This window comes from Cavia porcellus, unplaced genomic scaffold (assembly GCF_034190915.1).
Source record: "Cavia porcellus strain 051 isolate PalLab524CR breed Dunkin Hartley unplaced genomic scaffold, mCavPor4.1 scaffold_17, whole genome shotgun sequence".
NCBI lineage: Eukaryota > Metazoa > Chordata > Mammalia > Rodentia > Caviidae > Cavia > Cavia porcellus.
In genome coordinates, this window is record NW_026947500.1 from 22,298,696 (window position 1) to 22,323,677 (window position 24,982).

General features: G+C 39.7%; 1 protein-coding gene and 1 non-coding gene across 20 annotated transcripts in view; both read right to left on the bottom strand.

Moving 5' to 3' along the window:
- Positions 1–24,982, bottom strand: part of Aopep (aminopeptidase O (putative)) — a 383,307-nt gene that overhangs the window by 206,136 nt on the left and 152,189 nt on the right. The gene's annotated exons all lie outside the window — the stretch shown is intronic.
- LOC111756324 (U6 spliceosomal RNA) lies at positions 21,671–21,777 on the bottom strand. The gene has a single exon (XR_002790816.1). It is a non-coding gene; the product is annotated as a U6 spliceosomal RNA (small nuclear RNA).

Consider the following 24,982-nt stretch of genomic DNA (forward strand, 5'->3'; position numbering starts at 1 on the left):
TCCAGGGTTTCCACCGCCTTGCAACAGGCTGAGGACAAAGCCTTTAACACAGAGGCCCTTAGGAGGTACTTCAGATCCAAACATGAGTGAGGACTAACGTTCCTTGGGCAGATTAGTCGGGTAGCCCCAGTTTCCTCCACTGTGGGAGGGGCAGTAATAACCACGGCTAACATTTCATGAATACTTACAGGAACATGGTGATGGAAGGGTGTGGTAGAACAATGCGGCTCACTTTATGATGATTGGTGAGCAAATCAAGAAGACAGAGCCAGGAAGGAATAGGCGAAGGACCAGGGATGGTACTCAGGAATCAGGCTTTATCAATCTGCTAGGCATTTCTTGATAAAGTTGACACATTAAGATTAACAGTTGCAGCAGACATGATGGCACACGTCTGTAACCCCAGCTACTTGGGGGCTGAAGCAAGAAGATTGTGAGTTCAAGGCCTTACTAAGGATAACTCAGTAATATCATGTCTCTAAAATATACAAAGGGGCTTTGGCTGTAGCTCAGTGGAAGAACATTTCTCAGGCAAGCAGGAGACCCTGGTTTCAATCACCAATGAGGAGGACAAAAAATGGGAGAAAAGGGAAAAAAGGGGAGGAGGAAGTTGGGGCAGGAAGAATTACGCTGCTCTAAATGTTTTATACACACATTTTTGTGAGTATCTTTCAACTTCTTTTGGATAAATTCTGAGGAATTTGGGATTAAGAGATCACATGTCAGGTATATATTTAACTTTGTAAGAAACTGACACCATGTTTTCTAAAGTGGTTATATCAGTTTACACTTCTCCCAGCAATGACGGGAGTTTTAGATGCCCCACATACTTGCTGACATTTTGTCACCTAAAATAGTATTTTTCTTGCGCCATTGTTAACCACAGGTATTCTTCTGAGTATAAATGGTGTACCCAGAATGGTTTGAGTTTGCGTTTTGCTAATGACAAACGATTTTGCATGACTTGCCATTTGTGATCTTTTTCCTTCTCCTCCTCCTTCTCCTATGTCCACCTCCTCTTCCTCTTTCTCCTCCTTCTAGGGGAAGTGAGGTGACTACTTAAGTCTTTTACTACTTTTAAATTGAGTTGGTTTTGTTTTTTACACATTCTGAGCAGACGTCCCTTGTAGTTTACATGTTATGTGAATATTCTGCCCACCTCTTTAGCTAGCCTATTCATTTCAAATATTCATGATCAGGATTTTTACATTTATCAATTTTATCGGGGCTGGGGATTTAGCTCAGCGGTATAAGCACCTGCCTTGCAAGCAGGCGGTTGTGAGTTCAATCCCCCATACCGATAAAAAAAAAATTAACACTATTAGTGATTTTTATGCTTCTAGGCATCTGTATGTACTCCAAGGTCACAAAAATATTTTATATTTTTTTCCTGGCTGGTTTTCATATCTAGACATATAGTCCATCTCACATTCATTTCTTTTTATGGAGTATATGACAGAGGTTCGTGTTCCTTTGTTTCAGTAGAGACATCTGATCTTTTTATCCTTATTGCTTGTGTTGAATTCCTTTGGCATTTTTGTGAAAAACCAATTGACTATCTGTCCACAGACAATTTCTAGATTCATATATTCTTTTCCACTGACCCATTTGTCATTGTTTATAAAAAGAGAAGTCCACCATTGTTTTAAATGTTCTCCTGAATATAACATGCCTTTTTAATCAAAGGGATCGTTTTATTTGCAGTTTGCTACCCTGCTTGGGGTTTGCTGAGCATCTTATATTTGTGGGGCCACTTTCTTCTCGAATATTTTGTTTCTATGTTTGCCTTTCTCCTCCTGGGGTTCCAGCTACACCTGTGTCAGGGAATTCAGTAATGTTCTACAGTTCTCACATGTTCTGTTCATTGTTTTCATTCTGTTTTTCTTTTTTTGCTTCAGTTCATTTTAGATAAGTTCTACTGACTTCCTTCAAACTCAGGGATCCTTTCTTCTGCAGGGGTCTAATCTATTATTTATTCAATCATGTAAGTTACTCATTTATGATGTGCTATTTTGGATATTCCTTTTAGTTTCTCTCTGATATTTCCTCTCTATTGACACATGCTGTCTGCTTTACTATTATATCCTTTAACATAGTCATCATGATTATTTTAAAGCCCTTGTCTGCCAATTTCAGCATCTGGTTATCTGTGGTCTACTTCTAATGACTGATTTTTCTTGACTTGGGGCTACATGTGCCTAACCATTCTGACTCTCTCCTTTCGTTTCCTATGTTTTGTTTTTCACTATATAACAATCTGTATGGGAAACAGAACAATTGAGACTAAGTAAATAATACTTATCAATGATGTCAGATCTTATCAGTATAACTTATAGTCAAACTATGACTTTGATGTACTGCCGCTTTAACTTGATAGAGTTTACCGCTAACTTCAAAATGTTCTGATGTTTGGATTAGTATTTTGCAGTCAGTGGGGTCAATTCCAAGAAGAGACAGATGCTGGAATTATATTGCAAGGATTTTAAACCAACTGTCATTTCTTATTTTTAAATTTTATTTGTTCTTTCTTTTGTGTGGTACCAGGGTTGAAACCAGGGCCTCATGCATGCTAGGCAAGTGCCATACCACTAAGCTAAACCCCAAGAGCCTCCCATTCTGTGTCATTTTTAAAAGCTTTAATAGTCAATTATAAATTTTTTTGAGAAAATATCAGTTAAAAAATAGTAGTTGTCTTTTAAAACTCCAGATAAGTGAAAGGTATACTGCAAATGATACAATAAAAAACCTCCCTGCATAGATCTGATAGCATGGTGGAAATATCAAGAATCAGTGCACTTAAGCGTAGTTCAATAAAATTTACTCAATTTGAGTAATAGTAAGAAAACAGATTTTCTTTTTTAAATGAACGGATTAAGGGCTCTGTGAGAAAATCATTAATGGTCCAAATCCACATTGTCAAATTCTCAAAGAAGACAAAGAATGTGGGACTCAAACAAAAAAGTTCAAAGAAATAATGATTGAAAAGTCCCCATATCTGGTAAAAGAAAGAAATCTTCATATTCAAGAAGCTACACAAATTCCAGATAGAAGAAATGCAAACAAATCTATGCTAAGATATATTAAGATTAAACTTCTGAAAACCTAAGAAAAATGTCTTGAAAATACAGAGAAATGAAGAAAAATAAAGGAACATGGACTCAAATGACTAGTTGTTGTATGGGAGGCCAAAAGGAAGAGAGTAGCATTATATTTCTAAAATAGCAAAGGAAACATCACTCCTGATTCTACATATAGTAAAACTGTCTTTCAGAAAAAAGAGGAAATAAGATGAATCAGTACAACCTAAAGAAATCACTAAGAAAACTATGAGACACAATATATAAAAATAACTTATAATTGAAATGAAAAGCAAGAAAAAAAACCAGAAAATAACAAAAGAACAACAAATACCAAATAATAATTACATTAAATGTAAATAGTCTTGCTAGGGATGTAGCTGAGCAGCACAGGGCCCGCCTGGCAAGTACAAGGTCCTGGTTTCAACTGCCCATACAAATGTAAATGGTCTAAATCTACCAGTTAAAAGACAAAACCTGCCTCAACTATAGATCTTGTCTATTAGAAATTTACTAAAAACATAACATAGGTAAGGTTGAAAGTAAAAGGATGGTTAAAATTGTATAAACATAAGTCAAAAAAAGCAGAAATGAATACATTAGTATCAGGTAAAATACACTGCAGAGTAAAGACAAGGACAAAAAACAAAAAAGATACGGCTATTCTAATGTGTATACATCAAACAACAAAGATTAAAAGTACGTGAAGTAGAAACTGAGACAGCTGAAAGGAGAAATGGGGAAATCCATAGTTGTAGTTGGTTACTTTAATACCCCATTTTCAGCAATAGAAAGGATCTAGAAGAATTGAACATCATTATCAACCAAAAAGTTCTAATTGGTATTTAGAGAACACTCTGCCCAACAATACCAGAATATATACTGGTTTTTTGTGTGTGTGTGTGTGTCTTTTTCATTTTTATCGGTACCAGGGATCGAACTCACCTGCTTGCAAGGCAGGTGCTTATGCTGCCGAGCTAAATCCCCAGCCCCAAGAATATATACTCTTTCAAGCACACATGGAACATTCACCACAATAGACTGTGTCACAAAAAAGTTAAGTAATTTAAACCAGATAAAGTACATCCTCTCCCAATAATGGAATGAGACTAGAAATCAATAACAGAAAATCTCCAAACACTGAGAAATTGAACAATACTCATTTAAATAGTGTATGGGTAAAAGAAAATTGTAGGGCTGGGGATTTAGCTTAGCAGCATAAGTGCCTGTCTGGCAAGCGTGAGGTCATGAGTTCCATCTCCAGTATCAAGAAAAAAAAAAAAGAAAAACTTTTAGAAAACATGAAACTGATGAAGCCAAAGCAGTGCTAAGAGGCAATTTTATAGCTCCAACTGCTTATTTGAGAAAAGAAAAATCTCGTATCAGTAATCTAAGTTCCTATGTCTCAAGAAACTAAGAAAAAAAAAAACCTATACCAAACAGAAACAAGGAAATTCTCAAGATTAGAGACTAAATCAATGAAACTAAAAACTCTTAAAACTCAGTATTAACAACCTAATAACCCAATAAGAAAATGGCCAAAAGACACAACTATATCCCCAAAGCAAAATGGCACATAAGCAAATGAGAAAATATTCAACATAATTAGCCATTTCAGAAATGTGAATTAAAACCACAATGAAATTACTACATACTTATCAGCTTGGTTAAAACAAAAAATAGTAACACTAAATGTAGAGAAACTAAACCACTTAGATATTGCCAGTAGGAATATAAAATGGTATAGCTTCTCTGGAAAAAGTAATTCCAATCTAAAAATGGACACAGCATATAACTCAGTAAGTATGCTGTCATGGACATTTATGCAAAGAAATGAAAGGTTATTTTCATGTAGAAACTTGAACATGAATATTCATAGCAGCTTTATTTGTAACTACCCAAATACCTTTCAGTGATGCATGTGTATCTGTTTTTTAGTACATGCACTGCTGAAGCAAGTATGTAGTGAATGCTTAAACTGTGGTATACTTGTATTATGGAATTCTACCTGGCAATAACAGAGAAAGAACTTGATATATACTGGAATAAAAGGAAACAAAGGATAAGTACTGAACCATTCCATTTATATAGTATCTGCAAAATAACATACAGAAAAAAAAGACCAGATTAGTAACTGCCAGAGGTAAAAGGATGAGTGTTTGCAAAGGGCAGAAGGACAGGGAGCCTTGCAATGATGGCACAGTCAGGTAGCTTAATCATGGTGTTGGTTGCATATGGTGGTGGCAGCTACATATGTGACAAAACCACACAGAACTTCCCATACATGCACGTGTACACATGTACACTTGCACCTGTGCATGAAAAGGGGACGTATGTTTAACTAGTGAAGTCTGAACAGACTGTAGCCTGTACCACTATTGTCTTCCTGTTTTGGTATTTATTATAGTTACACAACATTCTAGTCCTGGGGAAGGCTGGGTGATGTGTACTAGTCCTCTGTATACATCTATTCACAGCTCCCCTGGACTTTATAATCACTTAGAAATAAAAAGTATACTCGTATACATACAGAAGAGTTCTTCATGACTTCATCCCAATTAATAACCTAATGGTTTAATATTATTTTTATATGAACCCTATGGCAAAAAACATTTAAAGTCTCATGTTTTTGGAGGAAAAAAAGCTCTAATTGGTGGACAAAATTGCCTCAAATGTTATAGATTTCTTGCTCATTTTCAATTTTATTCCTTTGTCAATAATCAAATTTGAGATATACTACTGGGATTAAAATAATCCTCTTTTGAAGATGTAATATTGGAGAAAAGGTGAAATTTTACTGAACAGATGTGTCTTCAATAATCAGTCAAAGCACACATGGTCTTGTAAATGGAAACCTTTCAGCATGACAAATCCTTTCCGAATAAAACCCACCACTCACTCCTTTATGAGGAAACTTTCAGCGTTTAAACTGGATTTCTGTCCCACCTTCTTTTACTGAAACACACACACCTCTCATGTCTCTGTATAGTCTAAGGTTTAAGAAAAGAGCCATTATAATGTGCCTCATTACTTCCAAATATGTTATACCATTCTGTATCCGCCCTGAGCATGAAACGTGGAACTGAGCTAACTACCTACCTCATAGATTTGTTCTTCCAATGTGACCTCCAAAGAAAGTCACTAAAATTCAATGGCAGTAAGATTGACATGGTGGCTGCCTTCCCAATCCTCTCACTCTGGAAGGGGAAGCCGCCTCTTGACAGATTTTCCACTTTAAGGTTTACATTCTCTCACTTGATCTTTAACATAACATATTATAATGGAGATTTATATAAATTAATCCATATATAGTGTATTTGAGGTATTTCGAAGATAGCCGAAACTATCGGGCTTTTAGACTTACAAGCTTAATTTAAACTATTAAACACTCCTAGTATAAAATGAGACTGTACTGTTCCACCACAATTAAATAATATGAGCAGAAACAACCTAACTGTATGAAATCAGTCTAAACCTTTTTTCTAAGAAACTCTTGCATAACATCCTCTCCTTTTTGTGTTTCTCAACTCAGAAAGTAGTGTTTATTGTAGAACATTTCAAAAGAAAGAATTTCAAAAGACAGAAATCACTTCTAGTCCAAAATTCTCAAGTGATCGCATTTGTTTTCTTAGATCTGTAACAAACTAGCAGGACAATCTACTTCAAGAAAATCAGTAAATGATTAGACTTATGTATTAGTCAGCTTTCTGTCACTACAATGAAATGCCTGACATAGGCGACTTATGATGGAAAATCAGAGGCTTATTCAGCTTACGATGTGGGAGGGTGAATGTTCAGATAGCACAACAGGCCCAGGAAGGGCAACTCACTGGCCTGATTGCTTCTTGGGGCAGATAACAAGGGAAGGGCAGGTGATCACCTCCAGGACCAGGAGTGTGACAGTGGGTCCAACGTGCTCCTGTCACGTACCCCCACCCCGACACAAGAACTCCAGGGGTCACAGGAGAAGCACCTGGGACTCACATCAACCCTAGGACTACCTCAAGCCCCAGGGACCTCAGAATTTCTCACTGGCTCCACTGCTTATAGGTTCCACCACCTCCCAAGACCACCAACCCTTCCCTCACACATCCCATCAGGAGCACACAATGAAACCATGGTCAAACCACAACCACTCACAAACCTCAAGAGTAAAAAGCACTGTTAGCTTTTTCTTTTAGATTCAGTCACAAAGGTATCTTTTCTAAAGCATTGTTGTTGTTGTTTTTAAATAAAATCAGTTTCTAGACATCTTCTTAGAAGTGTTTATACATCTAGCAATCCCACCTGGCCCCTGGCTATATTTGTATACTTTTAAGGTGCTAATAAAACTCAATTACCCACCACCTGACAGATGCACATTACCTCTCCCTCTTTTTTTTTTTTTTCAAATATTTTCTGTTGCTCTGACCCTTGGGTTCCATCCAAAACTTTCAATTTTCCAAAATGCTTTTTGTAGTTTTAATTTTCACCAACACTTTTTGGTTTCAATTCAGCTAACCTCAGGTCATACTGACACTGACCCTGGCCCCTGAACCAACAGAGTAAGTGTATGTTTTGTAATGATGGGTCAGTTGTTTGCTAGAGTGCTTTTCCAATCTTGCATCGCCTTGATCTCATGCAACTATATCTTTTTCAATATAGGCAGCTCTTTAAATATGTGGCCAAATTATTTTAATTTTTATAATTTTGTAAGACTTGTCATATGAAAAGCTTTCACAGATCACAAAAGTTTAGGTCACACAAAACACTACACATGTATTTTACCTACTTGGTCTCACTATTCCAGTGTTTCTTAATTTGGGAGTACAAGAATATATAGGAGCTTAAGGGTGGGTTTTAGGGTTTTAGACTACTGCTTGGCAAAATCCACATTCTTCTATTGCTCATGGACTCTCATGTTAGGCGACAGTGCCCCGCTTCCCTTGCAGACAGACGTGACTGTTCCACTCAAGGAATGCAAGCAGGAGCAACGTTAGCCACCAACATAGGCTCATAGAAACAACCCATGTATGCACACTTTTTCCCTTCAATCATCTTAACAATAACTAATACGGCATATTTTTACATTTTAGTATAAAATAATAATAATGTTACAAATATTAATATGCCACTGTGAGCCAGACTGTGATGGAACTCATTTACGCTGAAGATTGAAAATTTTTAAATTATTCCATAAAATTCATATACGTTACCTAGAAAAATTCAAGGAACAAGAATCTGAAAACATTTCATTCTATTTGTTGTCACGGGCCTTACAACAATAGCTCACTAGACACCGAAGGGTTAAGAGCTACTGCTTGTATCTAACAGTCCCGCGAAGTAAGTACCATACATAGCAACATTGCCCCCATCGTTTAGATGAGCAAACGGAAGGACTCAGAGGTTCAGCAGCTCCCCCCAGACCACCAGCTACTGAGCAGCAGGGCTGGGATGAGGACACTACCGTCCTGCTCCGGAACCTGGCTTTGCCTTACTGCCTTCACTTCCTGCTAATTCCTTTCGGATGGCAACGCGCGGTTTATGCTGTGACTCCGTCATTCAGCCTGAGTATGTGTTTGGTTAGATGGTCTTCACTGGCTAGGAAGATCTCATGTCAGCTTTCCTATGAGTTTAACTGGGGTACCACAGGCCTATTCCTGATAAACTCTTTCCTTACTTAGCAGAACAGCAACCCTGGGTTTAAATTGAAAGCCTCACCGAAGCGTCCTTAATTGCGTTTTGTTAACAGTTTCCCCTGCTAATATTTAGGGACGGTCTGAGACTAAGGAAGAAGTAAGTGGAGTTAGTCAATGGTATCCCCTGGTTACTTCCTCTTGCCATCTCTCGAGCCAGGACTTGGAGGGGCTTCTGAGACTGTGAGTTCTCTGGGTGATGAAGAGGTCAGAGCTCCACAGGGAAGATCCAAAGAGTTGTATTCCAAGGCAGGTGAGCACCGGACAAGGATGTTCCCCACAGAACTGCAAAGTGGAAGTGATCTATGCAGTCACTTTATCTTATGACTTTTTTTTTTTGGAGACAGGGTCTCGCTATGCAGTTCAGGCTGGCCTTGAGCTCACTTTGTAACTCACTTTGGTCTCAAACTCACAACGATCCTCCTGCCTCAGCCTCCCGAGTGCTGGGATTACAGAAGTGCACCACCATGCTTGGCAATGACTTTTTTTTAAATGAATGAAATGTTGGCTACAAGTTTGCTGTAGGTCCCGATTTTCAGAATCCCTGCCTGGATGGAGATCCCACGATATATATCATACCATACAATCTGCTAACATCTTCTCCTCAAGGTCTTGGGCATGTGAGAAAGTATTTCTCTGATCTCTATCTCAGCTCTCAGCTCACTTTGAACACATCTTCTGCCATCAAAACAAACTGTTTCAGGGCGTCAACTTACGCTAAATAAACAGATGAGATATTTTTGACACTTAAAAGTAATTACTTTAGTAACTTCATTACCCTGATACGTAAACAACATTTTCACACCATTCTTGAACTAGAATTTAAAAAATGTGGGTGGGTCAGAGCTTCAGGAACACAAGTGAAAATAACAACAACAGCAACCCTAAAAACATGCAGGTGAAAACCATGGACCCCCGAGTTGAGAAGTGTCTCCACATATAGCTCTCTCCTTCCACAGCTTACAGGGCAACCAGAAAGGCTTCTGAACTTTACCTATCAAAGGCAATCAGTTAGACAATAAAGGCTAAATCTGAAGACTACGAATGAAAATAATCTTAATGGGTACTTTATAAAACTTCTAATTACCAACAGCCTATTTCTCCACCCTTGGCCTGGGAAATATTTACAGAGGAATTCTTGGCCAAGAATCTATCCTAAAGCTTCCTTCACCACCAGGTGAAAGGCATAAATCGGTATTTGGCAGGGATATTATAAATAACATAGCTGCCCTGTTAAAAAATAAATAAGAAAATACTGATTAAAATGTCAATTCAGCAATGCAGTCTGCCTTCTGTATCTTGGAATAATTTAGAGCTCAAAATCTTCCAAATGCCTTTCTGGACCCTTCAAAACTATGTAGAAATTTCCATCTCTGGTTTTAAATCCTAGCATGTGTTACTGGGAATCTGAAGAGCTTTCCATGCCTCCTTTCCTCATCACACGGACTTCTTAGTGGGTTGGGACCAAGCCATATTTCTTCTGGCCTTTAACAAAAAACAAAAAGAAAGAGAAGAAAAAAGAGAGCCCACATGTCTTAGGACACACTGAGTTCTTTGAAACCAAATGGAAGTAGAATTGCTGCAGTCTTCTCGGTGTGTCATGGACTGGTGAGTCAACATGTGAAAAGCGCCTGAAAGTTATTAGATGAAGAAAGACCACAGATCTGTATAAAGTATTATCATTATAAAAATAACTTAGTTTTCTGGCGACTTTTTAAAAAGAGGAATTTTTTTGACTGCTGTTAGTAACCAATTTTTCTTCAAAAAATAATTTTAAAAAAGCCCAAAAGGCAGACATTCTAATGGAATTAAGTCATTAGTATTTTTCTTAGGCCGTAGAAAGGGAGTAGATGCTAAGCAGGGTCTCTGAGAATGCTCAAGGGGTTGCCTGGAATATAACACAGAAGTAGTGTATAAAATACCTTAAAATTTCTGTACAATTGCTTTTCATGCTCTATAACAAGAAACTTCCTTACCATGTTTCTTCTCTTTATTTCTGTTTACTATTAAAGGACATCAGTATTTGTCCATAATTAGAAAGTAAAATATAATTCTTTTACATATACTCATACATTCCTGATTGTTCTTCCTTTTCTTAGACAAAAGCTGTATTCCACACCCAGGGTGCCTACAAAAAGAACTGAACTTAATCAGCTGCTAATAGTATATTCATGTTGTAATGAGAATAGGGCATATATAATCCCAGTTCCCTGGTGTAGTGGCTCTAAGTAGACTGAATTCTGTTGGAAACATATCACTTACTACCTGAAACTTTTGTAGTATCCTGGTAAGGCAGAGGAGATAGCACTGTTTCAAGATTGTTGCTTGAAAAATTGTAGTAGTATTAAGCATTGTCTCATCTTTTATTAATATATTAACTAAGACAAAGGAACTAAGTTTGTTCTTTATGGTCCCCAAGTAACTGCTCAGATGCTTTCAGGTTGATAAGTTACTTGTAGTGAGCAAACCAGACATAAAGGAAGGGAAAACAAAAAGAGAAGCACTTTCCCAGCTTTGTTTCTTCTTCCAACGTGGGGACAGTCCCCAGCTCTCAGGGCTACCTAACTGACCTTGCAGTTGTTACTTGTTAAGCTATGTTCCAGTTCCAAAGAGTCAGGTGCTTCCTCAAGCAACGAGATAAATACGGTACCACCCATCAGTTAATTCCAAAGAACTCTGGAATCAGGACTTAAAATTATATTCTTGGTCAAAAGGCATAATGCTGTTTTTCATCTTCTTTCAAATAAGAGAAAGAAAAATAGAGGTTTAGAGAAAGCATTCAAGTATTTTAACAAGCAGGTTTCTCCTAAGTTTCCTTTGGCCACTATGCCAGAGCATTTTTGACAGATAATTGGACTAGAAATAGTGCCCCTGGAAACCATCAACCAGCATTCCCACCCATTAATTAGGTGATTCATTTTCATTTTTTCTCCCTATTTTTTCCCCTGTATCCTTTCCCACCCTTTCCTCATTGCTTTTCCTTTGGATCATCTATACCTCCATTCTCCTCCTCCATCTGTTTATTTGTGTGGTGACTCACTGCCCCTGGATATATTTCCTTTTCTTACTGCCTCACCTTGCCTCTGGGTTGCTTCTCCGAAAAACTCTCCTGCCTGGCTATTACTACGCTCACTGTAAAGCTCTTAACCATCCTGCAGGTGACAGAGCTCTCTGGGGGCCTCCCTTTGACTATTCGTTCCATCTTGCAGTGGTTTTTAGCCCCCTTAAAGTTCTAAGGCACCAATGCCTGGAACCACACAATTAGTACTTAATTACTCTTTGCTAATCTTTCCTGTCATTTCTTTCCAATTGAGTAGGCAGCTACTGGAGGACAAGGAATATTGCACCCAGCTCTAGCATCGGTATAAATTTACACACAGGCAGACTGAGTAGGAGGAGGAGGCATGCATCTGGTGTGGGGTGAATGTGATAACTACTACACTACGGAAACAAAGCATGTATTTAGTGGAAACTAACTACAGCTCGCTGGGAATAACAGGATTTGAGATTATTGAGAATATAGGAGATGCACCAGTGTAAAAAGGTCACCAATGGAACACAGAAATTCTGTCTTAACAGGTACTTCTATTCCTTCACCACTTGATGATCCAGTACTACATGGAAGTAAGGTTTCCGAGTAAACAAATCCACAAGTCCTGGGTTTTGAGCCCATTCTGCCATGAATTATCTGAGCTGCCATGTAAGCCAATCTTTCTTGGCTTGAGTTTCCACTTCCACAAAATGAGGTGGTTAGACAGATGACCTTTAAAAATCAACCAAGCAAAACAAAAACAAGGCTAAAGTGTGATTAGTACCTTCATTTAGAGCCTTACCAGTACACGATTGTTTACTCTGTCATCAATCTATTTTAAACACATGCCCCAATTGGGGGATCATCTATTCATGTATTTAGAAAAATGTCATCCTAATAAGTACTTGGAGAAGAAATGGAATTCTATGCACTGATTTTATTGTCTCTAGAACCATTTACTTCCTATGCATATCTTATTATAGTATTAAAAAACAATAGGAAAAAATCTTCAACCTGTCTTGCTTCTAATTAATTCCTTAAGAGACAAGATAGAGAAAAAAAACTGAACTTCAGTATCAGCAAATAGCTGATAGACAAAATATCTTCAAGTCTGGAACGATCAGGTTGATAGGAGGTTGACACAGAAATTCAAGGGTGGTAGATGCCAGTCAAGGTTCCAACATTTGTAAAAATAGCACATGCCAGAGCTATTTTCTTAAATCAAGAAATCTCTGTGGTAAAGGAAAGGGGATCAAAATATCAAGGCAAGCATGCCACTGGCTTGAGGTATGTGTCAGATTTATTGTGCCCAAGAAGATTAAAATCAGCCACCATTAAGGAGGGTGTGGAGGTGCTGCATTCAGATGTCAGGAAGTCTGAAAATTATGTGATCACGCCAGAGAGGTTCTCGGGCAGATGATAAATAAAGGACATGTTTAAAACAGCAAGGCTGAAAGGCAGCCAAGGCCTGTAGACACAGTGATCACTCGGCTCGCGGCATTACCTGTGCCTATGGTTAAGAGTGCGAAGCTAAAGATAGCAAGATGAATCCAGGTCACATGAACAGACGCTAATGAGAGTGAGCAGAAAGGTCACTGACTTAGGCTCCAAAATACAGTGTCAGGGTGGGGCATCAGAATGTCCTCCAGGCTACAGGCCTCAAAGAATGGACTCGGAGTCACGCCCTTGTTGGGAAAGAGCGGAGGCGGAAGGCTGACGGAGGAATGAAGAGAAAGAGCCGCTGCCAAGGTGCACTGAGAAAGGACACCACTGAACTGCTGAAGCAGCGCACCCTGGCCTCACGCAGCGGAGGCCCAGAGGGGCGGGGGACAGCTGGCCCCCATTCCCAGGCAGCCAGCCACAGGCAGATCTCAAGTAGGGCAGCCATCCTTTGGGGCCGAAGGCGTTTCTGAAAAACCCAACGGATGGTGACTTTAATTTTTCTGGCTCTCCCTTAGAAACCACATAACCACTAACATTCTAGTTCTCTTCCTGGTTGGCCGACCCATGTTCAGCTCACATATTCACTGCCCGCAAAAGTCACAGCGTGCAGTTATCACCCAGGACCGAGCACTGTTGGCACCTCTTGCCTTCCACAAGTTTTCATCTCTGCTGAACTGTGGCGGCAGGGAACCCAGTTTACCCGAATGTGTAAATGGCCCTGCCTCGGTGGCCACATCTGGTTCACATCTCAGCCCTCCCATCACCAGTCATCGGATCTTGAAGGAACTCTCTGAATGGTGGGACTGATCTCATCTATAAAATGATAAAGCAAATACCTATCATGCAGGGTTGTGGTGAGAATCCAAAAACATGTAAAAGCACTTAGCAGGTACTAGGCATGCGAGTATAGTCTAGAAATGGAAATAATTATTATTAATTCTTGGTTGCCCTCTCCTTAAAGGAAAAAAAAGCCACTCTCCCCCAATTAAAACAAGACCAAAAGTGTGTAGCCTCAAATCCTTCTAATCCAACAGCCAAGATTCTTATCATATTCTATCTTGCCCTTAGGAAAGAAATCAATTTGATAATGCTGCTCATGCCAAAGGGTCATATGTAATACTGCAGACTCAAGAAAGCAATGTGTATAATGGGATTGGGCAGCGACTACACAAAGGAATAATTTGTGGAGAGACATTCACACCAGATAGTCTGTCCTTAAATGACATTCCACAGTAAGTAACCATCCATTCCATTTCTGGGTAAGATGAGCCTTATCTGCTTTTGCTCCTGTATCACAATATGCTTCCTCTTTTCCTAATTCAATGTAATTTAAAGTAAGTGGTGTAACAAAGAAAACATTACCCACCTCATTCTACATGCTGTGCCACCCCACAACAAATGATTGCCAAGAGGCACAGTAAATTTTTCCAACACATATTTTGCCCAGACAATGGGTGAATGGAAACTGAATGAAACAGATAAGGGTTGATGACTCAAGTTTCCAAACAAATTTCTAGCTAAATACAGACTCAAAGGCTAATCATTAGATGCAATCCATCCAGTTAGAAATAGGGCATTCAGTAATAGTCAACAACTCCCTACGGAATCCAATGCTTGGAACCTTAGATACTTCAAATTAAACTGGACACAAAGCCTACTACCACGGCAACATGGACAGATTTCAAAAACATACAGTAAATGTTTTGAGAGTTAAAAACAAGCTGCAGGTTATGGAATGAACGACTGTTTGCATTACATTTTAAAAATGTGCCAAGCAATAAACACACATGCGTGCACGCGCGCGCACACACACACACACACACACACGCACAGAGTAGAATATAAAGATAAAAATGAAAATGAAAAATAACAGTGGTTGCTAGGGAGAAAGATAGGGAGGGGAATGAAATTGGAGAAAGTAACAACTGGGAGCTTCCTGTATCGTCACATAGGGCCCTGGGGGCTCACACGTGGTTGACTGCTAACTAAGTTCATGTTGTCTTCCAACGCTCAATAGTGCTACCTTTGAACTCAGGTAAGTGACAATGACAGGCCAATGGAGCATGCATGTGACCAGAGAAGCTACACAATTATGTGTCTGCCACCATTCCCTGCTGCCCCTCCACACACAGCGGCCCAAATGCCCCTAAACGAAGAATTCCGGTGTTCTTTTGGAGATCAGTGGGGCTCAGAGAATACCAACTAACTGTGTTATACCTCATACTGGAGTAGGAGCGCCCACAGCCCATCTTGCGGGGCTTTGCATGCTATTCAGACTAGAACTTTTAGAAGTTTTTAGAAGAAAAAAGCAAAAGTACTCTAAGGAACATTCAAGAAAACTTATCATGTATTTTATTCCTGTTGCATTCCTATATTAGCCAACCATTAAGCCAAAAGTTATGGCATAGAAGAAAAAGGGCAACCCAGAGTTCTTTCTCCTTTTAGCTTTTCTATCCTCATCAATACCAACTAGGGTATTGGTAGAATGTGTGTATATCAAAAGCTAGAGAAGACAGCTGCTAGTTTTGTGTAGTCTTCCCTCTGCAATGGTTTGAATGTGGCTTGCAGCCTTAAGACTCCACTGTCATGAAAAGCTTGATGTGCAGTGGCACCCCTGGGTGGTAAGGGAATCTTTGGGGCTGGGCCCCTGTGGGTAGTGCTTGAGTCTCTGGGGGGTGAGCCCTAGGAGGGAAGTTCTTGTGGGACTCTAGTTCTTGAGAAAGGGCTGGCATAAACAGCACGAGCCTGGCCTCATCCATTCCAGAGATGACTGCTTATTTTGATATGTGTTGCTGTCACTGTCATCTGCCATTAGCCGTGAGTCCCTCACCAAAACTGAGCTGATACAGGTGCCATGCTCTTAAATCTCCCCAGCTGTGAACTAAACAAGCCTTTTCTCTTTATAAAGTAGAAGCCTCAGGTATTTAACTGTAGTAACACAAAACTGACTAATACAATGACCTGTGAAGAACTATAATCTCAATGACTGCAATGCAGTAAATGTGCTTATATGCACATTTTCAGTTGTCTTTGTACAATAAAAAAGTATGTGGTAAGAACTCATGCTAATAATTAAATTTTTGATTTTTTAATTTAGAACATCATTTAGTAGAAAACAAGACACATCATAACAAGTGGAGAGCAAGACCAAGGAAGAAAGAGAAAATCTTTATGGTAGGATTATTCCAAAAGACGAAAAGTATTTCCAAAAGATGAGAAGTATAAAACAAAAAGAGGCCTTTATTCTGAGAACACGAAGAGAGATGACTGGCCGCCACTAAAGTTTGGCGATCTCTCTCTCAGACACGTGGTGTGGGGGGATATAAGTAGCCTAAGCTTAGGGCAGTGCCCTAAGGCCATTAGAGATGCACAGGTATTTCATTGGCACACGTTTGGCGCCAGGGGCAGATTCCAAAGGGTGGGGGGATATAGAGTTACAGGTAAATCTCTAGGGGCAGGAGAGACAGGAGCTTCCTGATTCCGGCTGAGGTCTTTTCTGGCTACAGTGTCCCATCTGGGCCAAAACCCTTTCACTTTATATTTGTATTTTTTAGAGGCATTGTCCACCTGCCTTTGCATAAGGAGCCTCACACTTATTTTGTAGTCAGTCCTGCCAATTTGCGGCAGCCCACAGAATACCTAACCACCAAGTACTCCCCAAAAGAAAGGCTGGCTTCTAAAATTGTGAAATAAGTGTTCCACTAATTTAAAATGTTCACATTTAGGTGCATCTCTTAGCCAGCATCTTGGAAAATATAGTTTTGGCTATGTGCTTTGAAAAGAAAGAAAAAGTGATAAGTTCATGCCATTTGAGGAGTAGAGGGTACCTGCAAACATAGAATTCTTTTTCTACTACTATTTGGAAATTCTCTTCTGAAACCATCTTTTTGCTGAATACTAACTAACAGATGAATGTGACTTTACATTTTGTGAGTATACCTTGAACCCCCTGGTAAGGTGTTTGTGGTCTTTACATACGACACACACAACACCTCCTCCTAAAGCCTCATTCTGGGTTACCAGCGCCTCCCCAGGCCTCTCCCAGGGCTCCCAGTTAGGAACTGAGCTCTCCAGTTTGACTTTTATTTGTCCTACACAAAGCATTTCACAAACATTCTTGGAATGGCTCAAAAGCCTGAGAGACATGAGATGTGGAACAGTAAGAACTGAAAAATCAATGTTTTAAAGCAGATTTTCTCCAAAATCAGAAAGCATGGTCCTAGAGAGCAAGGGACCCGGGAGGATTTGTAAGACCGGCCAGCTCCCCTCCTCACTCTGGTGAGTCAAGCTCCATTTGGTACATCTTGTTCTGGAGGGAAGGTGGACTTACCTGTGCCCCCAAAATGCTTTATCAGGGAAACGTGAGACATAAGGCCAGCCAGCCCTAGTTCTGAGGATAATTCATGCGAATGGAGCTTGGGAATTACTGACTCTGATCAACTGTTCTACTTACACTGGGTTTGTCTATTTTCAGCTTTGGAAATTTCCTTAATAAATAATCAACAAATCCTTAAATTGGTGGTCACTCTCCATAGAGTGTTGCGCCTGTTGGAATGCAAAACAGCCAGGGGAATGTGGGCTGAGAAAACAGGAAGGGTTTACACTGTAAACATGTTACTGTCGGGCTGCCTGTTCTCCCAGCTGGGTCTGACAGTATAGCTTTCATTTGACTCTTTGACATGGTTGAAATGAAAGTCAACTAACTTAAATTATCAGCTATGGGGAAGCACATAAAAAGCCAGGTTCACACACCAAAAGAAGGTTCCTTGCTGTTCGGGGTCAGAACAGACTTTATCAGAGCAGGGTGCACCTTCTGAAGGATGGTAAAGGTGCCCCAGGGCCATTCCCAACTTTAGACCAAGCGATTTGGAAGAGAGGCATCTGGCTGTCCTTAATGGGCCAGGGGTCTCCTAGGCAGGAAAAGAGTCAGATAGGAAATGAGACAGAAAAACAAGTGTATTCTGCAAAATACGAAGTGAATTTTATCACTCTTCTAATGCATATTGAAAGAGTTTAGAGCAAAGGTTAGCAGGGAGAATGCCTTGGATACAATATTTTCTTTTCCTTTGCAAATTGTGTGGAACAGGCAGGTTTATGCAGGGCCTGCAGAGGCTGACATTGAAGTGACCTCTGAAAGCAGACACCCCAGTGAAACTGTTATGTAAACTAAATGACTAGACATTCCAGGCAGAGGGTCAGGAAGTGGACTGTGTTAATGACAGCCTGGCACCTTAAGTGGCCACACTTCTGAATAGAGAGTGCATGGAAGCAAAGCCTCTCTGATTTTACAATAAGAGCTGAGTAAAATTTTGTAAGCCATGGAGAGCTAAAATAATTCAAAATTTTAGAGAAAGGCTTTCTATATTTGGTAGGTGGTAACAGGATGATTCTGCTCTTTCAAATCTAAATGTTTAGAACTGAATTTAATCAAAATGGCAGGCAGCAGACTGAAACGAATATAATATAATATAATATAATACAGACTAATGTATCATTAGCTCATGTGCACTGTAATGAGATTAGCTACCAGTAACATCATAATTAGATTTTGGAATCTTGCTGGGTTAGATCTATGCCCAAAGAACATATAACCAGAAATAAAGTTAGATCTATTTCACACCAACAATTTGAGTTATTTAAATAAAACAATCTTTTAAAAAACTTCTCATTTTGAAAAAAAAAACAACTCATTTTGTAAACTGATTATAAATCATCAAATTCTTTAAAACCCGTAAGTACACAGTCTGAAAATATCAAATTTGAACAGTAGTTACAATAATCTTGGTTATATTATTAATCAGTTAAAGAACTTTATTTGTAAAACCAAAGATCTGGTTTTAAAAAGTCATACATTTGATGTGCATCATTCCAAAAATTTTCTTACTCAAATTCTCAAATCTGTGAACTGGATGAAATTATCAACATTTTCTAAGATATTTTCTTAATCTAAAATATTCTTTTTGAAAAGTGGCTTTATTGCATACTTGTTGCATTTTTAGTGAACTAATACGCTTTATTTGTAAAATTTAAAATTTGGTTTACAAATGTGATGAGGCCTGGGTAGAATCATTTGAGAGGAGCCCTGTACTTCCTTTGTGCATGAGAGCTAATAGGATTAAGACCTGAAGAATTGAATAAAGCCCTGAGCTGGTAAGATGGACGGATCACATTTCAGGGTTCCCATTTTATAACAGGCATGTCCTACAGTTCACAAAGTAAAATACGCTGGTGGGCTTATTTACATGATTCTTCAGGAAGACGTTCGTTTCGGGAACTTTAAAATGGAACGTGAGTCCATGTTCTCTCTTGAGCCATATGGTGCTTTGTGTATTTGGCCTGCCTGGCTTCAAGCCTCCTCCTACTTCACAGCCAACAGTTCCACTGTGATGGTCCAGTCACGTGGAGAAGAAAGTAGAGATTTCTGTGCTCAGAGGATTTTTTGTATGTGAATTAATAATTTCTAACTTTCACGGTAATGCAATTTGCACTGGCCCTAATCTGTAAATGTAGCAAATTGAAGCTAAAATGCCAAAGACCTGTTATCTTTCTCCAGATCATGGGATAAGCTGAGGGTCTGCTGCTTTTGCTATCAAGGTGGGTATTATCAAGTATAATTTGTGGTTGGAAATGTTTGGCATTCCTGTCTAGCAGTAGCCCAGACTGTTTAGAATAGATTTTTACATAAGAGTTTCAACATCTGTCTGTTGTAGGTCAGGTTTCTGTGAGAACCTATGCGTACAGTCTCTAAACATATGCAGCTGTCCCAGATTAAACAGGAATGGTTTCTTGCATTACAGTGACAACAAAGAGTCAAACTAAAATTAAGAATATAAGAAAAAGGCTAAGAATGTTAAGCAAAAGGCATTCCCCCTGTACAAAATGCCAAGTTAACGGTGGGCTTGGAGGATATTTGGGCTCTATCCTAGCAAGACTCATTAACTAGCAATTTACAACACCAATATGTCTATGGACTAAGATGCAGCATTTCAACCTCATTATGGATTCCTTTTGTTTATAATTTCTCTATTATAGAAACCAGTTTGTTTGAAGTAAAAAATGCCTATTAAATGAAAGCTATATATTAAAAACTCTAAAGAAACATAACAGCAATGTTGGAAAGGAAGTCAGAAAAGAATTCAAACAAGCTGTGATGATCTTAACAAAGACACACCAAACCTGTTACTAGGAAGAGTTGTTTGGTCAAATTCTCTGTTTTTTCCCCCAAGTCCTGGTTTGTTTTAAACATGTCATCAGTGCACAGTTCACTGCTGCTGATTAACATTCCTCTATGTCCAGAACTGCTCCTCTAGGACTTCTTATTTAAAGATATTACAAACAATCTGTAGTTTCCCTTTTCTTCTCCAGATTGTGATGTTCACCATAATTAAGAGATGATAAGCCATGGATTTCAGCAGCTAAAAAATTAGTATAAAACACTAAAAAATTACTGCGGTGTGGGTTAATGGAGTCATAAAATGAAGGTTGCACAAAACATCTCTTTAACCCTAAGCAGTCTTGGTACAAGATTCCAGAAATCAACGTGAATAGCTATAAAGCACACTAAACCAAAGCAACACCAGTATCACTGATGGCTCTTTGTTTTATATGCTTAAAATCTCCTCTGGAAAGACCTAGCTGATTCTAACAGCAATGTAAAATAAATATGAAATGTAGGGAAATAAAAATTCCTCCCTTGGGAAAGAAGTATGAAACATTAACATTTGTTAAAGTATTTTATAAATTATGCTGCTTTATTAAACACATACCATTAGAAGTCTCTTCTATTACTGACAACACTTTTCTTAATGGACTTTACGTGTTTAAATAAATGGCTCCTGAAAATGGGCATTTATATTATATAAATAAAAGCTTAATTAATATAAACATACCTAGATATAAACTTTTTAGAAATGTCAGCTTAAAACTTTCCAGTCTAAATAAATCCTCTTATGAATGGTCCAGGAAAGCAATTGTAGGGCATTTTTTTTCTTCTAAAAAGCTCATAGAGATTTACAGGCACAATCCAGAAAAACAAACCAAAACAATTTTGATGAAGACTGAATACCTCATTCATGTAATAAGCAACTTTAAGTGACAGCAAGTAGATGGTTTTTGAGACCAACTAAGGCTGTCTGACTATAGTACTTGCTATTATCTCATTGTTATCTTGTTCATTTGTGCTTCTGTTTATTGTTTGTCTTACTGCCTTAAGTTGTAATCTGCCTGACAGTAAAGACATTTCCTTGTTCTCTGCTCTAATACTTATTGTAGCACTGAGTACATGGTAGATGCAAAAAAGTAGCTCATCTAAGAATTCATGAATGAGATACAGCTCAAAAGACTGCTATTTCATTGTACCTCAGTACTTACAAATTAGCCCATGTGTCAAAGGGTCTAGGTGGTGCCCTCTTCCACCTGAGGGTTTCTTTTTTTTTTTTTTTTTTTTAAATATGGAACGCTTCACGAATTTGCGTGTCATCCTTGCGCAGGGGCCATGCTAATCTTCTCTGTATTGTTCCAATTTTAGTATATGTGCTGCCGAAGCGAGCACTCTACCTGAGGGTTTCATTTTCCAGTCTCCCTTGCAACTAAGTGTTACCAGATTTGAACTAATAGGATGTAAGTCAGGTACGGTGGGCACACAACTGTGATCCCAGTTACTCGTGGCTGAGACAGGAAGATGATGAGTTTGAAGACAGGCTGGGCAACTTAGTGAGACCCTATCTCAAAGTAAGTAAGTAAGTACATAGGGCTGGGATGGAGTGAGGGGTGTGGCACCCCTGAGTTCAATTCTCAGTACTAGGATAACGGTAAAAAACAAAACAAAACAAAAAAAACTGCAAGCCAATAGTATTCTGCAACGCCTTCAGGAAAGCTCCTTGGAACACAGTTACTGCAGACCTTTGGCTCTATTTCTCCTTTCCTCCTTTCTGATACTTGGAATGTGCACTTAACTGCTGGAGCTCTAACTGCCACTGTGGACTATGAGTTGACCTTGAAAATAAAAACATTACAGGAGGTGCAGCAACAGAAGACGAGAGGTTTAAGCTCTTGGCACTGTGGAATGCACTGTACTGGCCTGTCTAACTCTACTCGTCTTTTACCTGGAGGGGGGAAAAAAGCTGTCTGTTTTGAGTCATGCAACCAAGCCAAATCATACTGTTATTTTTCAAAAATAATTTGGAAACAGCCCATGTAAAGTGTATGTGTGGTTCTTCTAATCCACTTGTATTTTTTAATAAACACACTAAGAACTCTTTCCAACAAATAGGTATGTATTGGCAAGCACAACATTTTGTCCCCAGAATTAAGCCAGATACTATGGAAAAATATAAAGAAGTTCAAAGCTGGGTTCTGAATCTTAAGACGTTAATGACCTAGTGAGAAAGGATATGCATGACCTATCAGTCCTCTCTCCCGCACACCCACCCGTAGGAAACAGCCCAAAGTAATAAGGAACAAAGTTCAAAATTGGGCATGCACTTCAGTCGTGGAAGACTGGTGTTTGAGAGAAAGGGTCCAGGCAAAAGCCTGCCTTGAGGTGGACCTTGCGGGAGGAACAGGACCTAGAGAGGTGGTGGAAACTGGCAGGCTGCTTCAGGGTGGGGACCAGCAGCAGGGGAACCACTGTTTGAGTAATGAGCACAGCATGTCCATGGAGCTGGGAAGGAGGTCAACCAGATGTGTGGCCTCTGGAAAGAGAGCCCTCCCTTTTCTCAGAACATGGTCTCTCGTACTGAGAAAAGGCCCCAGAAAGGATGGTCTACCTCACCCTTCGGTCACATGGAGCAGACAGATCTTTACTCTAGAGTCTCCCTGCCATGCACTTAATGTCGCTGTGTCCAGCACTGCCTCTGACTTCTCTGAGCCTTATACTCAGTGCACCCTAAGCTGAGGGTCCTGCTTTTCCGCAGGGATCCTGCAAACACACAGCCCATGTGATTTCCAGGGAAATGTACTTTGTGCTATGCACTGGGCACACCTCAAGTCTTTTGCACAACATATGCCAAGGAGGTGTTTCAAATTAAACAGGCAGAGGCAGTATGTTCTGCCTCCTACTCTGTGAAAAACTAATAAAGCAACAAAATGACCAGTCATTGCTTCCAAAGAAGAGGCCAGGGAATTCAATTACTCACAAGCTAATCACAATCACAGGATAAGGAAGCAAGTTTCCTAATGAGTTCCCTTTCAGCTGCTTCTCATCAATAAAGCCAATGTTGAGTTTTTAAAAACCCTACCAAATAAACTCCTCTGAGGAAAACAGCACCATCTAGTCCAGTGATGGTGAACCTTTTAGAGCTTTCAGTGCCAACAAACAGCCCACTGTGGCATGCGTGCCATAGGTTCACCACTGTTGGAATGAAAGCCTTGCACACTATTTTGATTTGTGGGACATTTTTCTGAAGAGCAGATACTGTTCGCAGCACAAAGGAGTCCTGGTAAAGACAGCTAGATGGAGCATTTCCATGGAATCCAGGTAGAACCAGGAACCAGGTATGGAGCAGCAAAGCACTAACTGATGAGAACTCCAGAAGTGTTTTTTATACCGGGCATTAGGAGCAATGATTAAAACCTTGTGGGGTTAATGTAAGGTAAAAGAAGTCAAACTCAGCTTTTTCCAAAATTCTGCCTAAAATGGCTTGGGGGCAAGAACTCCCAGGCCAGATGTCAACAGATTTGAGCACTTGCTTAGCTCTGACTCACTGCCGACTTTGGTTTCTTTATCTGTAAATTAAGGGAGTTCAAGTGCACATGATCAATCCCTGAAATCCACTGCAGCTCCAGCAGGGACCCCAAGCCAAGGACAAATGAGTGCACAGCAAAGAAGGGAGTATGTTTCCTCCTCTTTGTCTTCTTTTCTGCCCATCCCCATTTCCCCACATGCCCCAAATTATATTAATTTGCCAATTAATAAATAGCCATTCTCAGTTGCAATCTCCTCCGAAGCTTGGTGAATGTCATGCTTGTTTGGTGACAGCAGCAGCTGCTGCTCTCCTCAAACCACATCCTTCCCCTTCATCGTGAGGCCTCCTTGCTGGCCGCAATTTGCATTGGCCAGAGTTCCCCCTACATCCCCCACCAGAAACTGCCACCCGTATGCAAAGTTCTAGTTTATTAGGCCCTCTGAAGCAGATCCAGCTGGCCAGAGCAGATTCCAGGTGGTCAAGACCAAAGAGTATCGTAGCATCTCCAGCATATGAAAGCTGAAAGGGACTGCAGGAAGGGTCTACTTGCCCAGCCCTGATGTATAGATGAGGACACTGATTCTTGTGACACCCATTTAAAATATCCTACATGGCCTAGCCAGAGCTGGAACCCATCTCCCAACTCAGCGGCCAGTTGTGATTTTGCAATAGATGGAAATAGAAGCCACTAAGCTAGAAGGTACGATTTATGGTGTACTCTGTGCAGGGCACCGTGCTAAGTGGCTTCTTAAACCTAATATGGACCAACTTGATTTATTCTCTGCCTGTCCTCCCACTTGGTCAGTGGAGCCCCCATCCTTCTAGTTGTTTATGCCAAGAATCTGGGAGTCATCATTGGCATGCTCCTCTTCCTTAACAACCCCCCACATGAAATTCTGAAGTCCTACATCCTCCAGAACATATCTTACATCTCTCCAACTCTCCAACAGCACTGTCTCCATCCCAGTCCAATCCACACTGGCCTCCTGCCTGGACCAAAGCCATATCTCATGTCAGTGTTCCACTACTGCTGTTCCTGTCCCTATCAATCCAGTCTTAAAACCAGAGGCC